This window comes from Ascaphus truei, chromosome 2 (assembly GCF_040206685.1).
Source record: "Ascaphus truei isolate aAscTru1 chromosome 2, aAscTru1.hap1, whole genome shotgun sequence".
NCBI classification, from domain to species: Eukaryota; Metazoa; Chordata; class Amphibia; order Anura; family Ascaphidae; genus Ascaphus; species Ascaphus truei.
Window position 1 is genome coordinate 59189497 of NC_134484.1, and position 23137 is coordinate 59212633.

The 23137-nt window shown below is 44.1% G+C and overlaps 1 protein-coding gene across 2 annotated transcripts in view; it reads right to left on the reverse strand.

Annotated features, from left to right (window-relative positions):
- Nucleotides 1-23137, reverse strand: part of OXR1 (oxidation resistance 1) — a 629370-nt gene that overhangs the window by 556482 nt on the left and 49751 nt on the right. The gene's annotated exons all lie outside the window — the stretch shown is intronic.

Sequence of the window (23137 nt, forward strand, 5' to 3'; positions counted from 1 at the left end):
CTGTATTAATAACCTGAATGAACCAATTAACCTTCAACAAAGCTATCATGTAAGTGATCTATAAAAAGGGAAGAGACATATTGCCCTATATCCCTGTTAAATCAGGATTTCAAACTACTAACCAAAATATTAGCTAATAGATTTAAAAAGATTATACCATCACTGATATCGGAGAACCAGACAGGTTTTGTACCCGGCAAAACAGGGGTGCTCAACTTCAGTCCTCAAGCATCCCCAACAGGCCAGGTTTTCAGGATATCCCAGCTTCAGCACAGGTGGCTCAATCAGTCCTTGCTTCAGCACAGGTGGCTCAATCAGAGGCTCTGTCTTTGACTGAACCTCTGATTAAGTAATCTGTTCTGAAGCTGGGATATCCTGAAAACCAGGCCTGTTAGGAGGGCTTGAGGACTGGAGTTGAGCACCCTTGCAGTAGAAAGTCAGCCACAATATCTGTAAGGTATTATCTATCATTGACTATGTCACGGGAGGTCAGGCAGTTTACACCTTTTTATACCAGGATTATTCACTGAGCAAAATAGGTAATGAAATAAATTGTAGTTTATTCATTTAAATAAGCATATACACAATGGAACACAAACTACTGGCAAAAAGACACACTTACTTGGGAACTGGGGTAAAAAACTAGACTTTCCTTGTTGCAGAAAATCCTAAACAAGGATTTCCCCCTCACCGGGACTTAGCCCGCAATGTCCTGGAACTGAAATCAGCCTGCAGTTCCAGGCGCCCAAGCTCCCCTCTCTCTGGAGGACTGGAATTTACTTGCTTGACTGGGTGCTTAGAATCTGAAGACGCTCTGAGTGCAGTAGCCCCCTTTATAGATTACCGTGAGCTATGTTTTAACATGGACTCAAGCGTGGGAACATTTCCCACCAGCCAATCAGAGCAGGGCTCATCTAGCTGATGATGTCAGGGAATGGGTCATGGCTATCTGCGGGGAAGGCTCAGCAGAGTCTGAGAGAACCAAAATGGCTGTTGGGGCCTTTTCCACTGCCCCTCCTTGCCACCAAATGGCCCGACACCTCTGACATCCTGGGTCCCCTTTGAGCCCAGCTGGCTAGGCAGACATCCTGGCTGCTATGTAAATGCTTAGGGTGACTGCATGGATTTTTATACACACATTATAACACCCTAATAAAGTATAATCCTTGGGGAACCTTATATATGTCTAAACAATTTGGAATAGAGGGTAAATTTCTGAACACTAACATGGAAATTTACAATAAAACAGAAGCATCAGTGACGATCAATAACCATCAGAGACTTTAACATTGGCATAAGGAACGAAGTAGGGATGCCCATTGTCCCTGATGCTATTCATTATGAAGCTGGCCTAGCCTGATTGGGCAGCACAGCAGATGACCGGGAGGCTCGGCCTCCCCGAACCGGATTGGCCGCAAGAGTGGCCGGGGGAGGGGTTTTAGGCTTAAAACTGGGAGTCAGGAGGGAGGTGCGGCCTCTTGCTCCTGGCTTGCCACAGATTCGGTGGTCCCTCTCCTCTCCGGTACATTTAAGGTCAATTCCCAGGCACTCCCTCCTCCCGTATTGCCGTGCATTTTGAACTGGCGGAGAGGGGGGGCGGGATGCAGGGAGGAGAGGGACTCCGTGGCCGTCCATGCGCTCACCGGCACTTGTCTGGCCACCCCCGTCCTCCATCTGGGCCGGAGCGCCGGGTGGAGCAATCGGCGGGTGGGGGGGAAGGAGGAGGATAGGCGCCGGGACTCCTGCTCCAGAGATCATTCCCACGCTCACTCCCACACGGCGCGCTCTAGCTACCAGCTGCGGCATGGCAGGAGGAGCCGGGTAGCTGAGGGAGGCGGGTGCGTGGGTCTCCCGTGCGGTCTCGCCTCCTCGGGAGCAGGACGAGAGGCAGGCGCGCAAACAGCCGGTACGCGCTGGGGACGCATCCTTCCCTGAACGCGTGGCACGCGGTCCCGCTGCGGGGGGAGGCAGAGGCTGGGGGGGGCAGGGGACAAAGGCTGCGAATGGGTGGTGGAGCCACGTGGACCCCTGCACACGGTGGCGTGCGTGGGGGGGGGGGGAGGAAAGCAGTAGGGGCAAGGTTGGCCTACTGGCGCATGAGGCTGCGTAGGCGAATATATAATTAGGGTTATGGGCGTATATAGGTAGGTATGTATCGGGTAGATGTGAGTGGGGATGTTTACGTGTGCAGATATATGGGGGGGATGTAAGGGCATATATACGCGTATAGACAGATTGGGACGTAGAGGCGTATATATTTATGTTATATATATGGGCACGGGCATATGTGCGTGTATGTGGACATGTATATATGGATATATATATATATATATATGAGGCGGGTGCGGGTACATGGGTGGATGTATATGCGAGTAGATGTGTATATGGGCATGGACAGGGCAGTATGTATATGGAGATGGGGACGTATACACATATATGCAAAGGTATGTATACGGGTGCGGGCACGCACAAGGGGGTGGCGTAGGCAAGGGGGACACACAGATATTGGGTCGCACACGCTCTGCCGTACTGGGGGGGACTATCGAAAGGATGGGTATTACCAGGACATGTGCCTCTGGAGGGCGGCATTGCAGGGATCCTATTGGGGGATTGGTCACGGCTGAGTGGCTCTGACCGACCGTGGTCAGTGCGGGTCAGGGTGGCCGGGCCATGGGTTACTCCGTCTCCCTTGCATTCAAGCAGGGGGTCGGGGGATTGGGTCCGGCCCTCAACATAGCTCATTGCTCCCAGATCCAGCAACCCCTCGCAGGGTAGAGGGGGCAATTCACAGGGGTAGCATGCTGGAGCGGCACGGAGATATGTATGTATGGGCGTAGGTATGTGGGCATGCATATAGGTATATATGTGGATATAGGTATATATAGGTATGATATGTGCATATATATATATATGTTTATACACTCAACAAAAAAAAAGCTGATATGCAAGGGGTAACATGTAATTTTGTTATTACAGCAGTCATGCAGTAAAGCCAGTGCATAGGCACAGCACTGGCACGCAGTTCTTTTGGGGAATGTTGTTACAGGCCAATACGATGCGGCTCTTGGCAGAAGCACAGGACCACGACGAGGGGTGGTTGCACCAGCAATTGCGGGCACTGACGCAGGGATCCGGGAGCAACCAAGGAGGGTCGAGCAGCCGGGAAAGCGCTCAAGCGGGTTCGGAGGCCACGGCATGGTCGTCATCAAGCGACGAAGGCGGTCCTAGCGGCGGAGCACGACATCCAGTCGGGTTGCAGAAGGGTACGTCAGTGGCGACTGGGGGGAGGGCCACAGCCTGGTCATGGGAGAGGCTGTGGGGACGGGGACGCAGCCTGGACGGCAAGCGAACGGAAGGTGGCGGTTGGTCTACAAAAAAAAAAGTGCGTATATTTATGTATATAGATATATATATGTAGGTATGAGCACGGGTATGAGGTCCAACATGGGCGGAAGATCCCACCTCCGGGCGCGGGGATGGAGGTGTGGGTCTGGCCGTGAGCTGAACGACAGACGGGCCATGGGGGGCAGCGATTGGCGCCTAAGGCGGATGAGCGGAGCACGTGGGGCCAACAGCGGGCACGTGCGGGGGGGAGAGAACTGGAGCCCCGGATGGTGAACTTACGATTAGAAATTGATGAATCCTCTGGGGAGGTGGTTCAATCTTGTTTTCTCTTACAGGAAAGGCTGGAGCGGTCGGGGCACGGTCGACCTCGCTTTGCGGCGCTGGTACGTCGTCCATGGTTCGTAAGCGGCCGGGGCGCCCCGTCGGGCCTGCAAATAGAACGCGGAGGGGCAAGGGCCTCGAGGTTGGTCCCGACAGGCGGTTCACATCGCCGCCGGGGACCGGGACACCAAAGGGTAAGCGTAAGTGAACTACGCATTTAGGGGGGCTACCTTGCCAGGCATCAGCGGTTCCCCGATACTGGAGAGTTCGGTAGCGGGGGCGGCGGGCAATGCCGAGGCCAGATTGATCAGCATAATGGAAAAGGTCGTTCAGGCGGCGTTACTAGCGGCAGGCATAGGCAAGTCAAGCGAGGCACAAGGAGGAACAGCAGCAGGGGGGAACCCCGGAGCAGCAAGCGCATCAGCTAGGATTACACAGAAACAGGTTTTGATGGGGAAGGAAGGTGCCAACGGGGGCGCGGGCAGCGCAGGACCAGCAGTTAGTCAGGTAACAGCGGCAGGTCAGGGAGCGGGAGTAACGGCAGCAGCTAGCGCAGTAGGAGGAGCAGCGGAAGGGGCGGGGACCATGGTGCCAGTAGCGGCATCAGGGTCAAAGAGGGTGGGGGATGCGGCATATAGGGATTCGTACATAGCGGTCACCCGATCCCTGGGCGTGCATCTGTCAGACGAGGTGAAGGAAAGAATTTGGGCAGGGGACTACGTTGAGTTACTGACGTTGCTTCCCGGGTACAACGAGGCGGTAGCGAAATCCGAGAAGAAAGGGGAGGCTAAGAAGGACGATGTAGAAAGACGGTTGTACCCACGCACTTTCGGTAACTGGGTGCAGGCGTTTGGGATATTGGCGGGCGTGGCGGGTGAAAAGGAGCCACAATTATGCTCCGCGTTGTTCAAATATCAGGACATAATCAGGAAGGCGTTCCAAAAATACGGGGGAATGGGATGGTGGACATACGACGTAGAATTCAGGAAAAGTATGCCGGAGAATAAAGGAGTGGTTACGTGGGACGATAGGGATGTTGACTTATATTTAGAACACATTTCGGGGGGAGGAGGTTCAACCTCTCGTGGGGCAGGCTTTCAGGGGGACATGTTCAGTAACAATACACAGGAGGGTTCGGAATGGTTCGCGTGGCCGGCAGGAAGGGGTCAAACAATTTGGAATAGAGGGCACATTTCTGAACACTAACATGGAAATTTACAATAAAACAGAAGCATCAGTGACAGTCAATAACCATCAGAGACTTCTACATTAGCATAAGGAATGAAGCAGGGATGCCCATTGTCCCCGATGTGATCCATTATGGCTTTAGAGCCATTATCTAACCCAGACTAAAGAGTTCCGAGGTATTCGAATTGGCACATGGGAAACAAAAATGTCACTCTTTGCAAATGATATGCTGCTTTTTGTATCTGAACCAAAAACATCTCTACCTACAATAATTAATACAATTAATAGGTTCGGGACCTACTCTTGCTAAACAATCATAGTTACATAGTTACATAGTAGATAAGGATGAAAAAAGACGTACGTCCATCAAGTTCAACCTATGCTAAATTTAGACAACAGATACTTTATTCTATATCTATACTTACTTATTGATCCAGAGGAAGGCAAACAAAAAACCCCATTAAGGGGAAAAATTAATTCCTTCCTGACTCCAAGAATTGGCAATCGGAATAATCCCTGGATCAACATCCTTCCCATGTATACTTATTTGGTATATCCCGGTATACCTTTCCCATCTAAAAAGATGTCCAACCTTTTTTTGAACAAATCTATTGTATCTGCCATCACAGTCTCCATGGGTAATGAATTCCACGTTTTAACTGCCCTTACTGTAAAGAACCCTTTCCTTTGTTGCTGGTGAAATTTCCTTTCCTCCAACCTTAAGGAATGGCCCCGAGTCCTTTGTACTGCCCGTGGGATGAATAGTTCTTTTGAAAGCTCCTTGTATTGTCCCTGAATATATTTGTATATAGTTATCATATCCCCTCTTAGACAACTCTTTTCTAATGTAAATAAATCTAATTTAGCTAGCCTCTCCTCATAAGTTAGAATGTCCATCCCCTTTATTAATTTGGTGGCTCTTCTCTGCACTCTCTCTAGTTCCATAATGTCTTTTCTTAGGATTGGTGCCCAAAATTGTACTCCATATTCAAGGTGTGGTCTTACTAATGCTTTGTAAAGGGGCATAATTATGTTTACTTCCCTTCCATCCATTGCCCGTTTGATGCAAGATAAGATCTTGTTTGCCTTTGCAGCTACTGCATGACATTGGGCACTATTGCTAAGCCTGCTGTCTACAAGCACTCCTAAATCCTTCTCCATCAAGGATTCCCCCAATATATCTCCATTTAATTTGTAAGTCGTCTTTTTATTCTTGCATCCCAAATGCATAACCTTACATTTATCTGTATTAAACCTCATTTGCCATTTACCTGCCCACGTTTCCAGTCTCTCCAAGTCCTTCTGAAGAGAAATTACATCCTGCTCTGATTCTATTACCTTACACAATTTAGTATCATCAGCAAAGATGGAGACTTTGCTCTCGATCCCAACCTCAAGGTCATTAATCAACAAGTTAAAAAGCAGGGGTCCCAGTACCGATCCTTGAGGTACCCCACTCACGACTTTAGCCCAACCTGAAAAAGTTCCATTTATGACAACCCTCTGTTGTCTGTCCTTTAACCAGTTTTCAATCCAGGTGCATATATTATTACTGAGTCCAATTTTCTTTATTTTGTACACCAACCTCTTGTGTGAAACCGTATCAAAAGCCTTTGCAAAATCTAAGTAGACCACATCAACTGCATTACCCTGGTCTAAATTCCTACTTACCTCCTCAAAGAAACAAATAAGGTTAGTTTGGTAAGATCTATCCTTCATAAATCCATGCTGACTATTACTAATAATTTTGTTTTCCATTAGGTATTCCTGAATATTATCCCGTATTAAACCTTCAAGTAGTTTCCCTACTATTGAAGTCAGGCTTACAGGTCTGTAATTCCCCGGGTGTGATCTAGCTCCCTTTTTCAATATAGGCACCACATCTGCTTTACGCCAATCTTGTAGTACTGAGCATGTGGAAATTGAGTCCTTAAATATTAAATATAATGGTTTTGCTATTACTGAGCTTAACTCCTTGAGAACTCTTGGATGTATGCCATCAGGGCCAGGTGCCTTATTTACTTTAATTTTTTCAAGTCGCTTATGAACTTCTTCCTCAGTTAACCAATTGGTCATTAATATGGAGGTTGTGGCTTCCTCCTGTGGCGCTACTATTGAACTTGATTCTTCCCTGGTAAACACAGAGGCAAAGAATTTGTTTAATACCTCTGCTTTTTCCTTATCTCCAATAATCTGCCTACCCATCTCACACTGAAAGGGTCCTATATTTTCTTTTCTCATTTTTTTGTTATTAAGGTACTTAAAGAACTTTTTAGGGTTGACCTTACTTTCTATTGCAATCCTTTTTTCATTATCCATTTTTGCTAATTTAATTGCCCTTTTGCATTTATTGTTACATTCCTTATAATTCTGATACGATGTCTCTGTCCCTTCTGACTTAAAGAATCTAAACGCCTTCCTCTTCTTGTCCATTTCCTCCCCTACCTGTTTATTTAGCCACATTGGTTTTGACTTATTTCTTTTATACTTATTACCCAAGGGTATACACTGATAAGTGTGCTTTTCTAACAATGGTTTAAAGACTGCCCATTTATCTTCTACATTTTCCCCTGCAAAAACATCATCCCATTGTATTACTACTAGATTAGACCTCAGTTTATTAAAATCTGCCTTTCTAAAGTTTAAAGTCTTTGTTGAACCCAAGTAATCTGTTTTTTGATAATTTATTTCAAATGAGACCATGTTATGATCACTGTTACCCAAATGTTCCAGGACTTGAATATTTGTTATTACTTCTACATTGTTTGATATGACCAAATCCACAACTGCCCCTCTCCTGATTGGTCCCTCAATAATTTGGGTCATATAATTATCTTTAAGCACCCCCAAAAACCTGTTTCCTTTTGTTGTAACGCTAATCTCATTGCCCCAGTCTATGTCTGGATAATTAAAATCCCCCATTATGCAAACATGACCCAGTTTTGATGCCTTCTCCATTTGCAAAAGTATTTTAGCTTCCTCAATCTCACAGATATTTGGTGGTTTATAGCATATTCCCACAAACATTTTCTTTATACTTTTACCTCCACTGCTAATTTCTATCCACAAGGTCTCTACATTTTCATCATTCCCTTCATAGACATCATCCCTTATAATAGGTTTTAGATCTGGTTTAACATATAGACATACTCCACCTCCCCTTCTCCTCCCCTTCTATTTGTTCGATCCTTCCGAAAAAGAGAATAACCTCTAAATTAACTGTCCAGTCATGAGTTTCATCCCACCATGTTTCAGTAATGCCTATGATATCATACTGCTCCCTTGCAGCTATTAATTCAAGCTCCCCCATTTTATCTGTCAGGCTTCTTGCATTAGCAAGCATGCATTTAAGTTTTTTTTCAGCCTGTACTATCTTATCTGCTCCTTCCTTTCTGCTCCCACTTGGTTTAGTCTTTAGAAGTTTTCTAGTATTATCTCTATTTACTATGGGTATCTCACTGCTTGTCAAACTTTCACTTGCCCCCATTCTACCTCCATACCACCTTGTATCCTCATCTATTCCATTTAGTTCATTATCTGTTTCATTCCCCTCCCCCTCCATCCTAGTTTAAAATCTCCTCCAACCTTTTTAGCATTCTCCCCCCTAGCACAGAAGATCCCTCTTCATTGAGGTGCAATCCCTCCCTAGAATATAGATGGCACCTCTCAGAAAAGGAGTCCCAGTGCTCTAAAAACCCAAACCCCTCCTTCCTACACCACTTTCTTAGCCATGCATTAACCTCCCTGATCTCTGACTGTCTCCCTGCGGTAGCACATGGCACTGGTAGTATTTCAGAAAATACTACCTTGGAGGTCCTTGCCTTAAGCTTTTGGCCTAGATCCCTGTAATCATTTTTTAGGACCCTCCATCTTTCTCTAACTTTGTCATTGGTGCCAACATGTACCAAGACCGCCGGGTCAATCCCAGCCCCCCCCCCCCAACAATCTGTCTACCCGATCCGCAATGTGCCGAACCCGAGCACCCGGGAGACAACAAACTGTTCGGTTCATGCGGTCCCGGCAACAGATTGCCCTATCTACCTTCCTAATAATGGAGTCCCCTACCACCACAATCTTTCTTTGCATCTGAGCATCCTGAGTCCCCATTGTGCTGGAGGAACTATTCCCCTGGCTGCTAGAGGAATTAGTCTCCCCAGCCTTGCCATTTCTGACCCAACATTCCCAATAGCTTCACTCAACATGGCAAATCTATTGGGATGTGTCAGCTCAGAAACGACCTGCCTCTCCCTATTGCCCCTACTTCCCCTTCTAACTGTCACCCAGCTACCTACCTGCTCCTCACTAACAGCGCCACCATCTGCACCACTAGTCGAAGCAAGGGCCTGCTCAGTGAACTCTAATTCCCTTTCAAGATTGCCAATGTCCCTCAATATTGCAAGTTGCCTCTTCAGATCAGCAATCTCTGATTCTAAAGAGACCACCTGCTCACACTTCTCACAGCGGTATGCTCCTTGGAACAGCTGCTTCAAGTGCACATACATGTGGCAAGATGTGCATTGAGTGGCATTTTCAATCCTGCTCATTCTAGCAACTATGAAGTTTAGAAGTACTAACAGTAAACTGTACTTCAATAAACTATACCTTGTTTAACCGCTTCCTTGTTCAAACTGCTTCTGGTTCTAACTGCACACACTTTAACCAACCAGCACTTCAATCAACCACACAGATCAATCTGTACACGCAAGCTCAGGATTCGTTAGATGCCTCTGTTTAAATAGGGACACCCACCAGGTGTGTTAGGTTATCAATTAACTAACCCCACCCACTGCAGGTGTATTAGGCCAGCCAATTAACCAACCACACCCACTCTGCCTCAGGCAGGAGAAAGGGGGGGAAAAGTTACAGGCTTCAAATTACAGCACACTTTAAAAATAGATTAACCCACTGCACACTCCCCAAAAACAGCCACCCCTGCTAGTATACCCAGTACTTCCCTTTCCTTCTGGTTCTAACTGCACACACTTTAACCAACCAGCACTTCAATCAACCACACAGATCAATCAGTCAACTTCAATAAATGTGAAGCACTTTTTATAGCTAAATGCAACTCAGTTCTAAAGAATAAAATAGAGATAAAACCATTTAAATGGGCAAACAGCCAAAATAAGTATCTAGGATTGATCTCAACTACCTATATAAACTAAACATTTCTCTAAAGTGAAAAAGGAGTTGAAAAATTTCTGTCATTCTGGGACCAGGCAAACTTGATCAAAATGATGTTATTTCCAAAATTGCCATGCCCGCTACTTATGTTGCCAATAACACTTAAAAAATAAAGATATCCGGGATATCCACAGAACTTTTGTAAGATTCGAGTGAAATGGAAAGAAAACAAAAATCAATTTAAAAAAATTTCAGCTGTTTATAAGGGATGGAGGCGTTGCATTGCCAAATATACGATACTATAACAGAGCATGTCTTTTTAGATACAGTATCTAAGAAACTGTATGGCTATTACAAATCATTTTACAATTCCTGAATTGGAAAAACAATGTATGGATAGCTGGAATCCAGCAGCAAAAGTCCACCTAGAAGAGAACCACATACTGAAACATCTAGTGACCTTTGTATTATTGAAAACTACGAAAATTGCCTGGAGAACAGTATGTAGTAAGCGTAAACTTAGCAAATCAATGACAATATTTTTGCCCTTGTGCAACAACTCATAATTCTAGGCTGGGGACATGGAAAATATTTTCCCTGGAATATATATCCCTGGAACAAATCTTAGATACTGCTCACCACAGTATTAACTCTTTTGAAGAGCTACGCATAGAATTTCAACTACCTAAAACAAATTTATTTGCGTGCCTACAGGTCAGACATTTTTTTAATACGTTACAAAACACGAAACTTCTGGATTTCACTGAAAGAATGCTAGACTAAATGATAAGAGCCCCAAAAGAAATTAAATTCTCTATAGGCTATATAAAGGACATACCAGAAGTAGGGAATGGTACCTGTAACAGGGGACTTATCCCTGTTCACAAATGTGCCTCTAATCCAGCAGTGTGGTGGTTAACTGCTGGTAGGCAATTAACTAACCCCACCTACCTGATTGCTTAGAAAAGCCTGTCTTGTGAGACAGGAAGTGACTCCTTAGCTCACTTGTGAGCTGACCTTTGGTTCTTGAGTCTCCCAGGAAAGACTGACCAAGAGAACATAGACCTCTGGAGCTGACAAATAAGACTTCTAAACCTGGATGCTGACATTTTCTGTGCACACACGGGTGCGGTTCCAGGAGAGCAGAGAAGCTTACTCTACAGCAGCTAACAGATAAGACTTTCATTCTTAAGAGACTTCTTATATCTGCTTATTACATGCTATGTGTTTGGGGCTGGGAGAAATGCTTAACTAAGGGAGATGTGAATTAATTGCATAGGATTTCACTAGAAATACTTCCAAGTGAATAGAAGCTTTGTTCCCCCCCCCCCCCTGTGTTTGGATGGATTTCCTGATGAAAAGGAAACGGCACAATAAAGCCTTATTATAATTTCACCTTATAAAAGTCTCCAATTGTGTACTTCTGTGAACGTCCGTCTACAGTACCGTTATCAAAAAAGATTAAGCAGCGTATTTAAATGAGTCCAATCAGTCACACGGAGAGAAACTAAACTAAAAATAGTCCAGAGCATTTATATCCCAATATATAATTAGCAAATTTAACAAAACACCATCGAAATGCCCTAAATGACAACACCATAAAGCTGATATGATCCATAATTTCTGGACTTGCAGACTCATCCAAGTTTTCTGGAAACAAGTGATAAAATATATTGATGATAAGATGGAAACTGAGTTAACATTGAATCCTATCTCAATTCTATTTGATAAGCTGGTTATACAGATATACTGTAGTCAGTTTGTATATCTGGATTCCTGACCCGAGCTTGTCCCTTGCATGAGATTTCCCAAAAAAATTATGTAAGTTATTCACGATTTAACCTGGGTGGACTGAGACCTGAAGGCTGGCAGAAACTCAAATTTAGCGTTATATGCAATACCAGCCAGAAACTCAAGTCGGTGATCGCAAGTTATTGTGTCCCCTCCAGTCTAGCTTTAGGAAAAAAGGACACTCACTGTACTGAATGTGTACTGTATGATACAAGATGACAATGGCTAGGCTGTGTGACCTTAGTACTTTATGTACAGTACTACTGTAAGTATTTAATTTACTAGTAAAGAGTAAAAACGTCTTAAAACAATGAAAACAGTGACCATTTTATAAAAAAAACCTTTTTTTTATTATTTTGAAATTAATTAAACAAGTGTTCGTCCGCATAGTCATGGTGGTTCCACGGAATACGCCTTTTATGCCTCAAAAAGGGCGTTTATGTTGTCTTTCACGGCTCTGAAAATAACCGGGGTCAGAACGAAATGACGGATTTCGTCCATAATACAGTAGTTCTGCGCAAATTCACAAGAAACGCTTTATTGCCCCTATTGCCATCATAATTAACCACCAAAACCATTCAAGATACAGCTCATTACTGACACAGTGTTTCATAATGAGAAGGGTTAGTATGGTCACTTTTACCCCACTTCTGGAAAAGTATTTCTCCCGTATTCTCTGCGGGAGGTCTGGTAGCGTCATGTCTGGGATCGTGCCCGGATCGAGTTGCATTTGAAGCTGTACTCTCCAGGGTGCTCTGAGTGGTGCAGCAGGTGTGCTTATTTCACTGGGTGAGGGAAGATTGTCGGGGTGCTTCATATTTGCACCTGTACACCTCTGGGTGCAGCGGGTGGTGGTGGAAGAGGTGTGCTTCTGTTGGTGGGTGAGGGTAGATTGTCTGGGAGGTTGCTTTCCTCCTGTGTTGTGCAGGTCAATTCCGTTGATGGAGAGGGTGCAGGTGGTGGATGCCATTCCTCCAGGTCGCCCTCCTGTGTCGAACATACATGGGCAGGGACAGCAACCAAATAATAGAGCCCCGCGATGTCACTGTCAATGTTGTCTATGCGACCATCCATGCCCATCTACATCCCCTCCAAAAGATGATCCAACTTGGCCTCCATTCTTTCCCTGTATTGCGGTGTTGTGTTGCAAGGTCTTTCATAGGCACTTAAAGCTTCCAGTATGCGACCTACGGAGCTCGACCTGACTAAAGGTGTTGGGGTGTCATCTGGTTCTCTTTCTAAGAGGCTTGGTGATGGGAGGGGGATGTCTGGTTGTGCATTGGTGGGGCAGAGGACGTCTTGTTTGACTTCTGTTATCAGAAGGCCATCTGGTTGTGCATCGGTGGGGCAGGGGACGTCTTGTTCTGCTTCTGTTGTGAGGGTCATCTGGTTGGGCAACATTGCCTAGAAACCTTTCAATATCCTTACTGATGGCATTTCAAATTTGCTTCTTCTTATAGCCCGGTAAAAAATTGTTTGCCTTGGGAGCTCTTGGTGCCTTTTCTTTATGCACCTTTGGCTTCCTGGTCACCTTTACCTTTGGCTCACAGACATCTGCTGCATTTCTCTTTTTAGTCTCCGGGACAGCAGCAGTAAGCCGGTTGTTGCATCCGTAGAATTGGGAATGATACATGGCAGCAGATGAAACAAAATCCAGTATCTGGACAACAGTTGTTTCAGATAGAGATCAGTGTGTGTGAGGCTATGCAATTTGGGTCACTTTTTATGCACAGTATCCCCGACTCGATGGTACAGGTGTAAAAAGAGGGTGTAAACGTTAACGGTATGGTACATGATAAATACCGTGTATACAGTAACTGTGCTTCGTTTCATTTATTTTCTAAAGCAGCAATGCCGAGAACAGTTATTTCAAATGATCTCAGCATGAGATACTGGAGATGTACAAGAAAAGACCCCGAATAATGCATATCCAAGCATGATCAACAAGCTCGGGCGTCAAGGTCTCTCATAACTGTGTCTGCCATCATGCCCATGGAAAGACTAAACGTATAAAGAGGATTTGCCTGGTCAGAACAGAGCAAGTACTGTAATGTATACACCGTATAACTGTATATAATTGAAATGAGAATATTATTGTTTCTATTCCCTCCTTTTTCCCTCATCCCCTCTCCCTCCTTTCTCCTCATCCCCCTCTCCCTCCTTTCTCCCTCATCCCCTTTCCCTCCTTCTTGTAATAATTGTTTGGACAGTTATTTAGAAAAAACTGGGCTTTATCCATTGTCATATTTTAATTCAGTCGTGGGACAAAACTGTATGCACACTAATAATCATCGTTCAGTTTATAGTACAACAGTAAGGAGGAAAAGCAGCTTGTGGATGAGATCAGCAATGCAAATGATGAACGTTGTGCTACAACAGTTAAAGAGGTTCTGCAGCAGTATCATAACCTGACAATGTCTGAGGCCAGCATCAGGAGAATGAGATGCAAATTGGGCTGGAAGTACAGACGTGTCAAGTAAAGTGTTTTGCTGTAATATTGTATAATGCAATAGTGTTGTTGTTCAGGATGCACATGTGCGATTTTACAGTACCTGTACAATTCTATCTTGTCATTACAGAGTGTATGCAATGATAAGGGAGTCCAACAAGATTAAGAGAGTCGAGCAAGTGCAAGCTTGGATCGATAGTGGGGAAACTTTTCACAATGTCATATTTTGGATGAGACGTCAGTGGCCCTAGAAAGATTTGCTACTTTTGCCATCTACAAAAAAAATTGTCTAGCCCTGAAGCCTCGTCCCAAGCATCCAGTCAAGGGCCATGTGTGGGGTGCTATCTCAAGACTTGGACCAGGGTCCATAATAATATTTGACGGTAAGTCGCAGTTTATCCATTTTGGTAAGGTAATAGAATGTACCTTTTCTTCCAGGTGAGGGGAGCGCAGAGTGTTCACAGTATATGAAAAAAATAGAATAGAGAACGAAATAGTGTGACCAGTGCGGTATAATAAATTTCTAGGTGAATATAATATCAATCCACTCACAGATTTCTTCTTGGAAATTTTGGAAACATACCACGCTATGGGAGTTTTCTTTATATGTCCTTGAGCTACACAAGAGGATCCATTACACTGTTACGAGAGAGATCATACTGATGATGTCCATTATACTGCTCCAAGAGAGATCACACTAACACCCATTCCTACCTTGGCTCCAGTTAGAGAGAGATTGAGTCTCTAACATGCTCTAAATCTAAGAATAAATCTGTGAGTGGATTGATATTATATTCACCTAGAAATTTATTATACCGCACTGGTCACACTATTTTGTTCTCTATTCTATTTTTTTCATACGCTGTGAATATTCTGCGCTCCCCTCACCTGCAAGAAAAGAAGACTCGTACAGACCTAGGTACGGTCTAACAGAGGGTTTTTCTAGAGCTGCTTTACATTTTTTTCACATGTATCACTTGCACTAATGGTGTTTTGATTTTATGTATATTGTTCACTTGAGAAGGTTAATTGCATGTGTAAAAATGTGTTCACTTGAGTTCACTTTAAAACACTTTTTTGAGCACTTTATATCACTTTGCTACAGTAAGTGTGTATTATTCACCTTTATAATCTCCTGATATCCAGTTCATTGGAGCGCCTGATTACATTTACTTTTATCCAATAGAATGTACCGTAAGAATGTACTGTATGCCATTATGTCCTTTGTTTATGTACAGGAATCATAGATAAAAAGTTTTTTCAAGAAGAGATTATCGACTCCATAGCTGCTATGGTTGTTAGAAAAACTTCAGTTTGAAACTTTTTTTCTGTGCCATATTCTGGGTGTTGGGGGGGGGGAGGGTACTCTAAACTGCAGTATGGTGCATGCACCCAGCTTTTAAAAACAACTTTAAAGTGTTCAGCATTTGGCATGCATCCAACAAACGTTAAAGGTAGACTGCCAGTCTGTGATGATCTGTATGAAATTTAACACAAAGAGATCAGTGTGTGTGTGTGTGTGTGTACACACACACACACACTAACAGAATGTGAGGCAAAAATGTATGAAACATTTCAGTGTGAAATTGTATTAAAAGTGATAATATTATTCTACAGTATCTATCACATACAGTGGACTAGTATGCACTGTGTCAAACAAGCGTGAATTAGAAGAATTTTAAAAAGTGTAAAAAAGTAATAAAAGGTACAGTAAGGTTGAAATATATTGATTTTCAACATCTGACATTATCCTCTTCATCATCTGGTTGGCTGTGTGCTGTGGATGTGTAAGGGTTCCAGTCCATGTTTTTGCTGGAAGCCGCCCTCACCTGGCTGCTGTGGACATGTTGATCACTGTCAGCCTGCTATATTGGCTGCACCTGTCCCGGGCTTAAATAGCTGTCAGTGACTTTCAGCCCCTGCCTGAGCATTGTACAGTATGCATTTCTCTGTGTGCCTTGACCACTTGCATTCTGATTCCTGAGCCCTCCTTGTTCTTTTGGATTCCCTGTTTCCGACTTCAGCCTATTACCTGACCACTGCTCCTGTGCCGCCTGTGTTGACCCGAGCCTGTACCTGGACTTGTGCCTTTGCCGCCTGCCTTGACCTCTGCCTGGATCATGACTACTCTAACAGGACTTTGTCCCCCGGCTCTGGTCGGTGATCTTATACCCCTACCTCAGCCCTGCGGGTCCGCTTCCTATTCAGAGACGAGCAACATTATATAATGCTCAGGCCAAACATGGACCTTGCTGAGGTAGGGAGAGTGCTGTCCCTCCGGGGACAACTCCTGGTGACTCCCTCAAATCACATTGTTGCATTGGAAGGGAAGATGGCACCATCTCTGCTATGCTTCAGTCCCTCTGTGGTCAAGTCTCTGCTTCAAGTCCTGCCCCTAACCCCTTGGGGTACCCCTTTTGTTTTCTTGGGGGCCCCAAGATAACATTGCATTCCAGGTGCCAAAAGATGAAGTCTCCACGGCTCCTGTTTCTATGTTAAGTTCATCGTTCCCTGATTCCTCAGCAGTAAGTGCTGCAACTCTTGCTGGTTTTAAAGTCCTAGATTCAAAGGAAAGGTCCCCTTTCTTTGACTCCCCTGAAGTGTTTGGTATACCTATGACTAACTCTAAGACTCCTGCTTTAATGTCTGGTTTCTCTTTCTGCGATCCTCCTGCAGTGTTTGATACAATTATTACTGAATCAAAGGATCCTGTTTCAAAGTCAAGTCCCCCTTTCTCTGACTCTCCTGCAGTACCTGCTTTAAACCTTGCTAGTTATGAAGCCCTAGATATAAAAGCAGGTTCCCCTTTCTCTGATTTCCCAGCAGTATTTGATATACCTATTGTTGATTCTGAGACTCCAACTTCAGAGCCAAGTATACCTATCACGTGACCTCCTGACGATGCAATACGTGCGAAACGCATAGAGGTCACGTGAGGCTGCTCCGTGGATCTCCAGAATTCCAAGTCGGCGTCTGTGAGAGTGAGGGTGTTCTCGCAGTGCAAGTGAGTAGGACCAGACCCATGTATATCATTGCATATACTGTAGTTAACACCGGAGCTCTTCGGCTTCCTTCTTTATGTGTTTAAGGGCAATTGTTAGTCTAGCTAATTTATTGTCATTAGCTTTATTTTATTGTGTGTTGTGTTATGTTTATTATTTGTGGCATTGCCACTTAGGGGCCTATGCAGAGAGCAGCGCTAATGGAAATTTCGGCATTTTTTAGGGAAATATGGCAATAATAAGTTAGGAAATGGCGAGTTTAGTAAAAAGGGCCAGTTTTTTTTTTTGTTAGTAAAACTCGCCGCGCAGGTGGCGAGAATCAAAATCTCGGCAGTTTTGAAAAGGGCCGTATTCAGAAAGGCACGATCGCCATCTAGCGGCTGTTCGCACCATTAAAATGGCGAGATATTCTACAATTAGCTCCACCAACAAAAGTTGGCAGGAAGCTGGAGCTCACCGGCGAGAGGAACAAGAAAAAAAAAAAAACGCGCCTTTTTTCAAATACGTTTCAACAGCGCACATCTCGCCGTTTGAAACTCTCCATAATCATGCATGATTTTAAATGCAGTTTTCGGACCTTTCTGCATATGGAGATAAAATCACGCCATTACAGGTACAATTTATTACCATCTCCAATTATTTCCAGCGCTGCTCTCTGCATAGGCCCCTTAATGTTTTTTAACATTATATGTTATACCCTAAGGGTTTTAATAAACGAAATAGTCACTTAGTGCGCCTATTCTGCCTTTCTTTTTCTCGTCTGTGAACTCCTGTAAGGGAGCTCACTCTTTCAGGGGGTGTGGAGTCCCTTTGGCAGATGGCAGCAAAAGGGCTAACATTACACATTGCAGTTTATTCCAAGACAGCACCAGCACGGAGTAACAGCTTTCCTCCAAGTATACCTTTCACTGATTCCTCTGAAGTACCTGTTATAACCATTGATGACTCTAGGACTCATTTCAAAAACCAGTTTAAATATCACTGATTTTTCTGCCATGTCTAAGGTTCCTATTACTGACCCTAAGATTCCTACATCAAAAACTGGTTTTCCTCTCACTGGTCTCCCTTGTATAACCCTTCATGAGTCTGAGACCTACTCCAAGGACAAGTTTAGTCTTACTGACTTTCCTGCGGTACCTGTTTTAGGCCTTACTGATTCAAGTGCTCCCGCTTTAAAGACGGCTTTATTGCTCAATGATTCCTGTGCACCGTCTGATGTACTCTTTGCTGATTTTGTGGCGCTCACTTCAGGGACAGACGCACCCCTCTTAGATTTCCCTGCAGTACCTGATGTGCCTGTTCCTGTTTCCTATGCACCCACTGTGAAGACAGGCATGCGTCTTTCTGGTTGCCTTTTGGGGTCTGGTGATTCCTCTGCTGATTCTGTGGCCCCCACTGCAGAGACGGGTTTCCTGTGCATTGATTTTCTTGATGTGTCTACAGGGGATTCCAGGGCTCCCGCGTCGGGGACAGGTTTGCTGCTAGCGGATTTCCTGGCATCTGGGCTGATGCTTTGCGATGCCCACCTGCACATGGGTACTGACCTACTGCTGTTGGCCAGTCCAAAGACGGAGAGCTGCTTCATCACCTTGACTGTCGTGGATGGGTTGCAGTGTGTGGCTGGACTGGACCTTGGTGGGAGGATATTGTCTGTGCCTTTCATTGGGTCCCCTCAATCTTTTCCCATGCTGTCCAGTGAACAGATTCAGCCAGTGGCAGAAAATTGTCGTGAACTTTTGCATGCTGGTCAGAGTGGTATAGTTGCTCCACCGGAATTTTTGCCTAATGATTCTGCCCAACCTTCTGTGCTTCTAACTCTGTTCTCTGGAAATATTATTAAGCAATTCGCATTCTTCGTTCAGCGTTCTGGTGGGCTTATACAGCCTGTGTCTGAGTCCCCAGCTTTGCTACCACTCTGCATGTCCAAGAATTCTGACTCGTATCGTTTGCTGGTACTCACGAAGAATCGGTCTGCCACAGGCCTGCTACCCGTCTAAGACATTACTGCAATAATTCCAGGTCGCCAAGATCTCAGTTCAAGCCAGGTCTTGATTGCCCGGAGATATTTCCTGAAGGGGGAGGGGGTTACTGTGGGTAATACTGTGTGGGGTTACTGGACACTGGATGGGATCATCCGGTGGAGGTGGAGGTAGCATCCTGCGAGACGCAGAAGTTAGTGTCTCCTCTAGGGAGGGACACCTGTTGATATATGTGCATATGCTATACAGTAAAGTCATTGGTTGTTTTACATACGGAGTGTGGAGTGATATATATATTTTCCTGCGAGGAACCCCTCCTCCTCTGGTGGGAGCCATCGCAGGTGGAGGCGCTGCACCAAGTACGAGGTTATTCATATTGTGTCATACGTGCCCCAGGCTCTCCGTGGCGGAGGCTTAGGCCTCCTGTGAGCCTAACAGGTAAAGCACCACACTGGGTAATGCATATAGATCCCCTCACCTACACCCTATCTGCGATTGGGGGGGAGGGGGGGAAATATGGGTAACATATGTTTAGGCGCCGTCTAGTACTGTTTTTTCATTCTGTATATTTTTCTGTCCAGGCTGGTCAGAATCACTGGATAGGCAGCCACACTATTAACAATATAATATTTTATTTAAGTGGTAGTTACACTTATTCACATTTTCCTTCAATTCTTTTTCTTGGTATATTCCAAGCTGTATTGTCAGATAAAAACTAATTATATACTTATGTTCTGACCAGCAGCAGTACCGTGGCTGCTAATATGCTTTGGTAGGCTATTTCCTGTCTTGCCTTTAAATTCTTTATGGGCAAGCTACCCAGCTATCTGAACAAGCTCCTCACCCCTACCACATGCAGCACTTATCACCTGAGATCAGACTCCAAAAGACTGTTCGTGGTCCCAAGGCTCAACAAAGTATCCAGCCGTTCCACCTTCTCTTACCGTGCACCCAAAAAATGGAACAACCTACCAGAGACTCTCACATCCACCACCAGTTTAAGTTCTTTCAAATCTAAGGCTGTCTCACATTTTAATCTGGTCTGTAACTGTTTCATACGCCCATAATACATATTTTCTTTAACTGTGCATGCAATGTCTTGTATATAATGTATACCCTACCCTGTTCATTTATGTAACTGTATTTGTAACCATGTATTATTTGTCTTAACTCTGTGCCCAGGACATACTTGAAAACGAGAGGTAACTCTCAATGTATTACTTCCTGGTAAAATATTTTATAAATAAATAAATATTGCACCATACTAATTGCAGAAACCACACAAGGTTTCAACACTAGAGTGCTGGCAACTGTGCATACTCCACCCAGATAAGCTCCTCTCAAACTGAAGGTGAGGAATTATCTTTTTATATATTGTATGTTGTTTAAAGTAAAGTTGCCATGACACTGAATTATATTTATCCATTATAATATACTTCTAAATGTTATTGGTAAAGATATGCAAAATTCTCGCTGTAAATACAAATATAGGATAAAGTATTCGTCATCTAAATGTAGTATACTGTAGGTTGAACTTGATGGACGTGTCTTTTTCAACTATGTAACTACAGTATGTAACTATGTAACGACAGTATGTAACTATGTAACCCAGACAGCGTTTGCCCTTTACTTTCTTGATAAATTTCGCCAGCATTTTCAAAATTCACAAAAAAATTTTTTTATAATTGCCAAGCATTAGAAGTCAATGTGCAGGTTACATGATCCTTTATACAGTATATTTTTGGAGAAATTCTGGCAAAAATTGGCAACAAATTTGAACACTGTGACCTTCTGCAAAAATGTAGTCAAAAAGCTAAATGTAAGGGGTACAGCATTCACAAAACATTCAGCACAGCTCGTTTGAAGACACTCGTACATATCTAGTTATGTCAAGTGTTTCACAAGACCGACAATTTTTATCGTTTTACAATTTTGTGGCTCATGCTGAGAAGCGCAGGTTTCCTCAGCAAAATGTAATTTGCCGAGGGACTCCAGCTAACTTTAAATCTCATTTGCATATTTGCACGCAATAAATTGTGCCTGGGAGGTTTATATTTACATAATTACATTTGAATTAAATATGTGCATTTACATTTTAATGTGTAATCATAAGCACAGTGCAGTCTAATAAATTACTGGTTGCAATGCACATGATACTTTCCCCATGCTTAAATGAAATACTGTATGCCGCTGAGCAAACCACTAGCAAAATACAATTGTCCCTACAGTACAGTATGTTATTGGTGTGCAACATTGCTCTTACAAATATTTATGTGACCCCCGTCAGTGCTGAAGGGTCCAGCAATGCCGCCAGCACATTAATAATGTATTTTGCTGAGATGAACCTTAGAAGTTACTGTCAAACTGCCTTAGGCCTCGGCCATGTTACTTGCTTGCTGGCGGAAGCGCGCTGAGGCGTGCTCCCGCTCAGCACTGTGCCTCTATAGTCGCAATTAGAGCGGCTTTTGGTAGGGGCTCATCTGTGCTTCCGCGCGCTTGCGGAAGCGCAGGTCTTAGGGGAATTTAAAATTCCCCCGCTTGCCGGCGAGACAGGCCGATCACGTGAGCGGTTCGCCCAATGAGGGCGAATCAGCTCCGTAACGTCACTGGCCCGCCCCCGGCCAGTGACGCGCCCGACCCCGGCCCGCCCCCTGCAGGCCGGCTGACGGCGCGTGCGGTAAGCAACCGCAAGGCCAGGGAAAGCACCCGCTTTCCCTGAGCCTCAGCGCGCCTCAGCGAGCAAGCAGGGAGCATGGACTCAGCCTTATACTGTAATAGCTACATATTAATTCGTATGTTTTCCAGAAAATTTACTACAGGTGCAAGTAGGTGGTTTGTCGAAAGTTTGTGTAGTTAAGCTATAAATTAAGCAGTGTGTTAGTGGTGGTGAACAGACCACCAGTCATATGATAATGACCTCATTATGCACCAGATTCTGTATTGAAGCCAGATTTACAGATGTCACAGACGTCTCCTGTTAACTTGATTACTTGATATGATGCGTTATTACCGCAAGTGCTATTGAAAACAATGGTATATCGTGTCTTATTTACAGCATGAGTCATACATCTATGCTAAGCAAGCAGCACCATCAAGCAAGAGGCTTCATTAGTAATTGTCATGCTCTCTTAGGACGAGATCCATAAAGCTCCATTAAATCAGGGTTCATAATGCGACATTACATAAAGCAATAATGGTCGATTTTTTTCCAGCATTTAGCACATATCCACAAGGATAATTATATGCAAAAACAATGGCTGTAGTAAGCATAGACTCACGTTAGCTTCTAATAACATGACATTAAGTATGTCACTGAGGGAGAAGAATAAAAGAGATGAGGACAGGCAGAAAGAGAATGAATGTTAGTGTTACATGTCTGAATGCAAAGATTGATTAAATCTAGATTTATAGTTTTATAGCACCACTTAGTAAATATGGCTTCTAAAATACAATTACCATGATTCAATATAGGGTGAGCAGAATTCCAAAACTAAAAACCAGGACACATTGAAAAATTATTTCTAAAACAAATTACATCACTTAAAAATAAATATTATAATAATATTTGCCTAATGGCATCCACAATTATGCTGTATTATTGGTCAAGACTCTGAAAATCCCTTCACTTCTCAAACCTGATTGGCTGATTTGAAGGGATTCTTCATTCAGTATGTGGCTGGAATTTGTGGCATCGTGCCAAGTTTCCTTTCCAGTGAGTGAGAGCAGCTCTCAGACAGGGGAGGCAATTCGATAAGAGGCACCAGCCTCCTGACTTCTCTCCCTCCCTACACCTAGGCACTGTTTCCAACTCTTCCCTGTCACAGCAAGGTGCCGACTCCTCACCCTCCCAACACTTTTTTGCAAGCAATAAAAATTTTTATTGCAATCACAATCATAGTTTAATAATTAATAAAGACTTGCTTTTTCTACACCATTTC